At 33.1% G+C, this 7,176-nt stretch overlaps 1 pseudogene; it reads right to left on the minus strand.

Moving 5' to 3' along the window:
• Positions 1–1,571: 1,571 nt before the first annotated feature.
• LOC133873811 (lectin-domain containing receptor kinase VI.3-like) lies at positions 1,572–2,727 on the minus strand (annotated as a pseudogene).
• Between the last annotated feature and the right edge of the window lie 4,449 nt (positions 2,728–7,176).

A 7,176-nucleotide genomic window follows, 5' to 3' on the forward strand; every position in this document is an offset into this window, starting at 1 on the left:
ATTCCTTTTGTGCACAATAATCAAATAAAATTTTGTATTTTTTGGCTTTCAAAAGCAGAATAACACTTCCAAAAAATAAGTGAAAATCGTGTAAATCACATAAAAGAAAAATAAATATCCCGTAAAACATTCAAATAAATTAAAACATAAGATCCTTATTTTTAGTTTAACTCATATAAATTAAAACATGTTAAAATCTTTGTTCTCATATGTGTCGTTTAGAATGAAAATAAGTATGAATAAGAAAAATAGCAAGAATAAAACTATGATTTTGATTATTAAAGCATAAAATAAAAAATTAGCAGGAATTTTTTTTTTATTGTCGATGTGATACCTATTATATTTCAATCCTATATAATTCTGAATATTCGAAAAAGCAAATGAACGAAAAATAATTAAAAAAAAAATCGAATGAAGAATTTCTCAACCAAAAATTTCACAAACAAAATGGAAACATATTTAGATTTCAACCAAAAATATAAAATACTAAAGAAACACCTTTTTCCACAAAAGAGTCCTACTTGTATCATTAATTGAGAGAGAAAGAGAAAGATTAATTATATCATTAATAGAGAGAGAGAGAGAGAGAGATATTAAATAGACCGGTTCAATTTTATTTAAAATATCGGTTCAGTACTTAAAGGACCGGTTTAGTCACTAAAAAGTATGGGTTCATGCCACGTGTCACCATTCTATGCCATTTTAAGGAAGAACTCGGCTCTTATATATATATATATGATATATGATTGGTCTTGCCTTGTCTTCTCCACCATCACTGGCTTTCTTCACTAAATTTTTGTTCATACTTCAAATTAGACTGTGATCAGGAAGTTTCATGATGTATGTGAACTGAGAAATGTAAATTATTCCTTTGTAAGATTTTTTCATTTGTAAGTTACAGTTCTTGAACGATTGTCTCAGGAATTCAGGATCTCAATTTTTAAAATTATCGTGTATGTGGGATGTTGCTTATCACTAAAAGGGTGAGCCATGTTGTAGTTTAGTCACTGCAGGAATAACTTAAAGATGCAACGAGCTTTTGAGGTATACCCTAGCTATCTTTGCAATGGTGTTGAATTATCTAGAAAATGGAGGATTCTTCATTTTTATTAGTTTCCTACATTTTTACAGATTTTGGTATTTCTAACGAGAAATGTCATTGTATAGTTCTTTTTCGTTTGGTACATTTTGGATCACCTGTCAATTATTCTTTATTTTTTGTTTGCTTGTATTGCAGATATGTTGAAGATTTTACTATATTGGTGGAGAAGATCCACAACATGGGATATGCTAAATGTTTAATTCAGTATGAAAATCACCAAGTAGGTGGAAAAACCATAAAATTGAAAACAAAAAATATATAATAGTAATGCCAAATAGTTTTTTATGTTCTTCCTAAGTGAAAACTGTCTTCAAAACAATTGTCCAAACGCTTAAGCCCTGTTTTCTAGTTTCGAAAACTGTTTTCGAAAACAGTTTACCAAACACTTTTTTAATGAAAAAACAACATAAAACAATTTTCTGTTTTTGAAAACAAAAACAGCTTTCATAGACAAAAACAGAAACCAATCGGCTAAACGAGCTCCAGAGCTCCCAACAAAATGAGGGTTAAAGCAGATAAAGAGGCAATGACTGCCGTAACTAATGGTTTGAAAGGGGCTGAACTTTTCTCCCTAGCTTGGAGGTGGCGGGGGAAGTTGAGAGATATCTAGAGGCGGAGCCGCTCCGTTCACTGCAAAGCTCCATCCTAAAATGTAATGAGAGCTTGATTTCTCGCCCGTTGCGGCGGAGAAACCAACGTACATGCTCTCCTTAAGATATGGGGTGAGGTCCTCGCGGTAGGAAATGAGGGGTCTGGCTGGTTTCGGTTTCGATGCAGGAGATATCGTTACATTCACAACATTTTCTATGCCATCATATTCTATCCAGGCATGGATTGGATCGCCGCTCTCCAAGTCAATTTCATTCGTGTTTTCTTCGCCGCTGCCGACATAGTAAAAAGCTGGTCTAGTGTAATTTGAAGACATGCATGCCATTGATGTTGACGCCCACATGGTTTCCATCCGTATCTGAAACATCTTTGTGCCCTTGAACCGTATCAAATTCAACCGCAAATATATGATTTGAATCATTTCCATCGTTGGACTCGTTGAAAATTCCAAGGTAATGCCCGGGCTGAGCTCCAGGGAATTTCGTGGAGGGAGACAAGATGAAAGCGAGGCCATAGCCTCCTTTGCCGGAGCCTCGGGGGGCTATAGCAAAAACAAACGATGTGCTGAAAGAAGAAACGTTTGGGTATGAAGGAGATTTAGTGTCAATGATTTGAATTTCTTTGCTATAGAATGCATGGCCTGCAACATTTTGTGATGTATTGGTGAGCCTAAGCGCACCACTGGGCTTGAAAATAGAGGCTCCTTCTCTGGTAATAGTTTCTTCACTACCATTGAATCCATTATAGATGAATGGATCAAATTCTTGAGACTGAGCAAGAAGAGGAAACAGGAGAAGGAAAACAAAGGAAATTGCTACAGCCATGGGGGGTTTTGAGAGGAAAAGCAGGAGAAGGAAGCTCACAACTTATAACAAGTTTCCGAGTGAGTTATGGAGAAGGGGGAGACTTGGAAAAGTAAAAGTCGATCCAAAAGACAAAATACTTGGCCCTTAGGAGTTGCAGAGGAACACCGGTGACACGTACAGTCATGTCTATTTATATGTCGTAGTCGTTTTACAGCTCGATCGTCCATGGGAGACAAGGAGAAGCAAGTCTGTGCGCGTATATATTGTCTCAGTACATTGATGCCGTGGTCGAGAAGGGTTTGATTTTTCTGGGTGTTCTAGCCTTTGTCCAGTATTGACCAATCGATCGCGTTGATGCATGGGGATGAGAGCCAGCCACAATATTGTATGCCAACAATTCTTCTTCTAGTTGTGTGGGAAAAGAACTTCTAAGACCGCAGCTTTTCTCACCAATAGGGAGTTTTTGGTTGCTAAACAAAGGGGGTTGACTACGGCTACTTTGCCACTTGCAACGAAGCTGTAACTAGCACCAAAATTAAAGGTTCAAAAAGCTGCTTATAGTTTACTAAGAGAGTATTTAAAATATTAATTACATGATTAAATTTATTTTTGTATTAATTAATTTTTTTTTAGATAATCAACGATTTAAAAATCTGAAGTTCAAATCATGTGATCGATGTAGAATAACCCAGCGGTCAAAGAGTAATTCTAGACGTTATATTCATGTCTTTCTTGTGTCCCTCTAAAAATGATATGGTTTTTAAAATTATCACTTGATCAAATTTCAAATTTCAATTAAAATTATCGTTGATTGATTTTAAAAGTCACATCATTATTAGAGGAAAACATAAAAATAAATAAATAAATAAATAATAGTATAACGTCTAGAATTACTCGCGACCAAGAGCAATACTTGACGAATCGACATATGGCCAGTTTGACAGATATGGAAAGAAGCTCTACACAGCTACAAAATCCCAACTTTATTTTGTCTTTAATTATAACTTATTCTTCGTATTATTTAGCATTATCAGTTTCTTAAATTTTCTATTTTTGTTGATGCCCCATCTTACGGGGAATATTTTACTGCCTTTTTTTAGCATTATTTGTTTAGTTTTCCATCATTATAGGCATGTTATTCCATCTTTAGAGTATTTTATTGACTTTATAGACTTTTGGTTGAAGTTAAAAGAGAACAATGGACGTAATGAGAAAACTTCAAAACAAGCTTTTGAAGAATAATTAAATTTCAAATTTTTTTCTCTTTGAAAAGCTATTTTCATAGTTTGTTGGAGTCTATGATTGCAGACACCCATTTTCTTCCTTTCTATCGCTTTGGCTATGTCACAATCTCTTTATGATTTACTTTTTATTTTAATTAAATGTTTTATGTAAGAGCTTTATCTTTCAGAATAAGTGATAATTTAATAATGATCTACTTTTTTTTTTAAGGAAATAATGGTCATTATTAAAACTAGAAGGATTGGTAAATAAAACGTGGGAGTGTAGATTAACAAAGAACACAAAATGCTCATAAAAATACAAATACAATTTTCACCTTTATGTAAAACATCATAAAACTTTTTAAAACAAAAAAACAAAAAATACCCTCGAAACACATAATATAGGATCTCCTCCATTTCAAAGGGGAGCCATTTCATGATCGAGATCTCAATCATGCAGATTTAATTTTGTTACATCTAATAGCATATACGATGTCACGCTATTTAAAATTTTTGAATGACATGGCAACATATTTATCACCGTAGCATTATGTATGCTTGTAAGTATAACAAAATAAAATCTAAAATGACCAACTTAAAATAGAGAGAATCCTATATTTATTGGACAATACCTTAGTCCAATAAAAGACATTAACAGACATACTCTTTTTATTTATTCTACTTTAATTACTTACTTTTATATTAGTTATTGTGAAAAAGAAAAAAGAAAAAAAAAAAAAAAAAAAAAAAAAGAGAGAGAGAGAAATGTTAGGGTTACCAATTTTTTTACCAAGATGATGTGGAACTTATTCATTAGAGATGATCAAAACAATTAATAAAAAGAAATGCTATGAGTACCAATGAATAAGCTCTACATCATCTTTGTACACATCTCTTTGTAAAAGTTTGTAAAAGATTTGGTACTTCTAACATTTTAACAAAAAAATCTAGCGATTAATTGAAATTGCTTAACATTATAAGATAAAAATGTAATTTTTAACGTAAGTTATTGTTTGATTAAAGAAATGGTTTAAAGAAAAATGAGCTAGAGAATATCGAGAAGGTATGGAGAATTTGTGGGAGAGATTAAGAGGATGTGGAGGGAGACGGAAAGTTCCAAATAACTTCTTATTATTTTTTTAATTCCAAGATTATCCCTAATTAAATGCACTATTTATTATTAAACTCGTCAAACACCGTGCAAAATAATAAATCAAAGAAGTGGCTTCTCTTTTCCTCTATTTTGTCTTTTTTTTCTTTTTTTTTTTTTTTACATGTCCACGCGAGAGTGGAGGAGGATTCAAATTAGTACCCTCCTCTATTTTGTCTTCTATTAATACAGTATACGTACACCTAAACAAGAGGAGAAAATATCCCTCGTATTGTCATTTCTTCTTCTTTCTTTTTCATCCCTATTTTCTCCTCCTTAATTTGTTTTAATTTCTTCTATACTCCCGATCAACAATATTTTTTTTTTTTTTTTGAACTGGATCATTACTCTTTTATTAAATCTCCCAAACAAAATTAGGATCTAAGGATTGATTCCTTAGTTACAATATGAGCAATACTCCTTGGAGTATCCTCTAACCATGTCTCATTTACATTACTAAAAGCTGCCTCACATGCTAGAACATGAGCAGCTCCATTAACACTTCTATGGACATAAACAAAATTGGAATTTCTGCACTGTTGCCTTACAGAGGCAATACTTTCTATAAAATGCCCAATTCTGGATAGGTGTGGAGGTTGGGAGTCGATTTCCTTGATTACCGTCTGTGCATCACCCTCAAAAACCACATCAAAGAAACCCACTTCGATGCAAAATTGCACTGCGAACAATGCTGCCATAGCCTCAGCAATAAGTAGATCCGTACGTAAGCATTTAGATACACAACGGGCCCCCAACACCATCCCATAAGCATCCCGAGCTACCATCCCCACCCCTATACGACCATCCCTCTCATTGATAGAAGCATCCCAGTTGATTTTCACCGTACCTGTCAAAGGGGGTTGCCAGGTTGGAGCCACAGGAATTTGGACGCCATTTGTATCACCAAAATCCCGATCAACAATATTAATTAGATTTCTCGGCAGGGTATTAAGAGAATATATCAATTAATTAAATTAAATAATGTGACAGTGATCAATCAATAGGTGCAGCATTTTAGAATTCAACTATTCATCCATGACCACGAGAGAATAACGTGGAAGATTCTTATCCTTACAATGCATGAGCAACTTGACCCAATTTTCTTTTTCCTTTTTTTTTTTTTTTTGAAAAAAATCTGGCAAAAATAATTGACAAAGAATTAAATAATAAATATATAACTAGAAAAAAGACGAGAAACTTGACTTTAAGAAAAAAACCCCTCTCAAAAAAAATATTAAAAAAAATGTTAAAATATTAATATAAATGTTTTATTAATTTAAGAGTCAAGTAGGATTGGGCTTTGCGTGACAAGAACATAGGGCCCATCCATTAAGTTCAATTTATTGCCTATAATCTATTGGACCATATGTCCTGATTGTCTAATGTATTTTTTTTTCTCTAAATTATCATTAAGTTTTTGTGTATTTTACATTTTCATTGTCTCAATTCAATGCTGATCTAACAAAAACATTAGTTTATTAATGCTTTTTAGATAGTGGTTTGTGATCTTTGTTTAAAAACGTGTTCAATTCTTACATTATGTTATTTACATTAAGAGTACATGATTTCCATGTCACTTCAATTTCCAAACTAACATCGATCATTGTAAATGTTTTGGCCTTCTATATTCTTTCACTCAACGAGGGACAACAGTGAACAAAAATTTTGCGAAGAAAAATTTCTTACGAGGCTTGAAGTTTAGAGCTTGTTTGATAAAGATCAAGATCTCCTTTCTTCGTTCTTATTTCTATCCAAAAAAGTGAAAACATTAACAAATAATTTTTCTCACATTTTACTCACAAAAAACTCAAAATTTCTTTTACCTTTATATCACGTTAACACATTTTTTCTCAAACACTAAATGGGTGGTTTTCGATATCTTTTTTTTTTAAAAAAAAAAAAAAAGAAGTTCATTGGTTTGTTTGTTAATATGTTATGACGTGACATTAAAGGATTGAGATTCGATGCACTTGCCTGCTTGGATTGTTTGCAATCTAGGCAGGCAAGTGTGAGATGAACTCTATGGGTCTTACTTGCCTGGGCAGATTGGATGAAACTCTATTTAAGGACAGGCAGAACAAATCAAATTAATAAGTACAAATAGAGTGGTTACCCACCCTTTAGAACCAATGGAATAATAAGATTAAGAGAACAGCAGTGATCATTAGCAAAGTGGACTGTGTAGCAGCAATATTCAGTACTCCATTACTCTTCTGAGTCTTCTGTGTGGCTTCCTTTATATTGGTGCAATTAAGAGTAAGCTTTCCTTCGTTGCACATGTTGACA

The sequence above is a fragment of the Alnus glutinosa genome, chromosome 7 (assembly GCF_958979055.1).
Source record: "Alnus glutinosa chromosome 7, dhAlnGlut1.1, whole genome shotgun sequence".
In the NCBI taxonomy this organism is placed as follows: domain Eukaryota; kingdom Viridiplantae; phylum Streptophyta; class Magnoliopsida; order Fagales; family Betulaceae; genus Alnus; species Alnus glutinosa.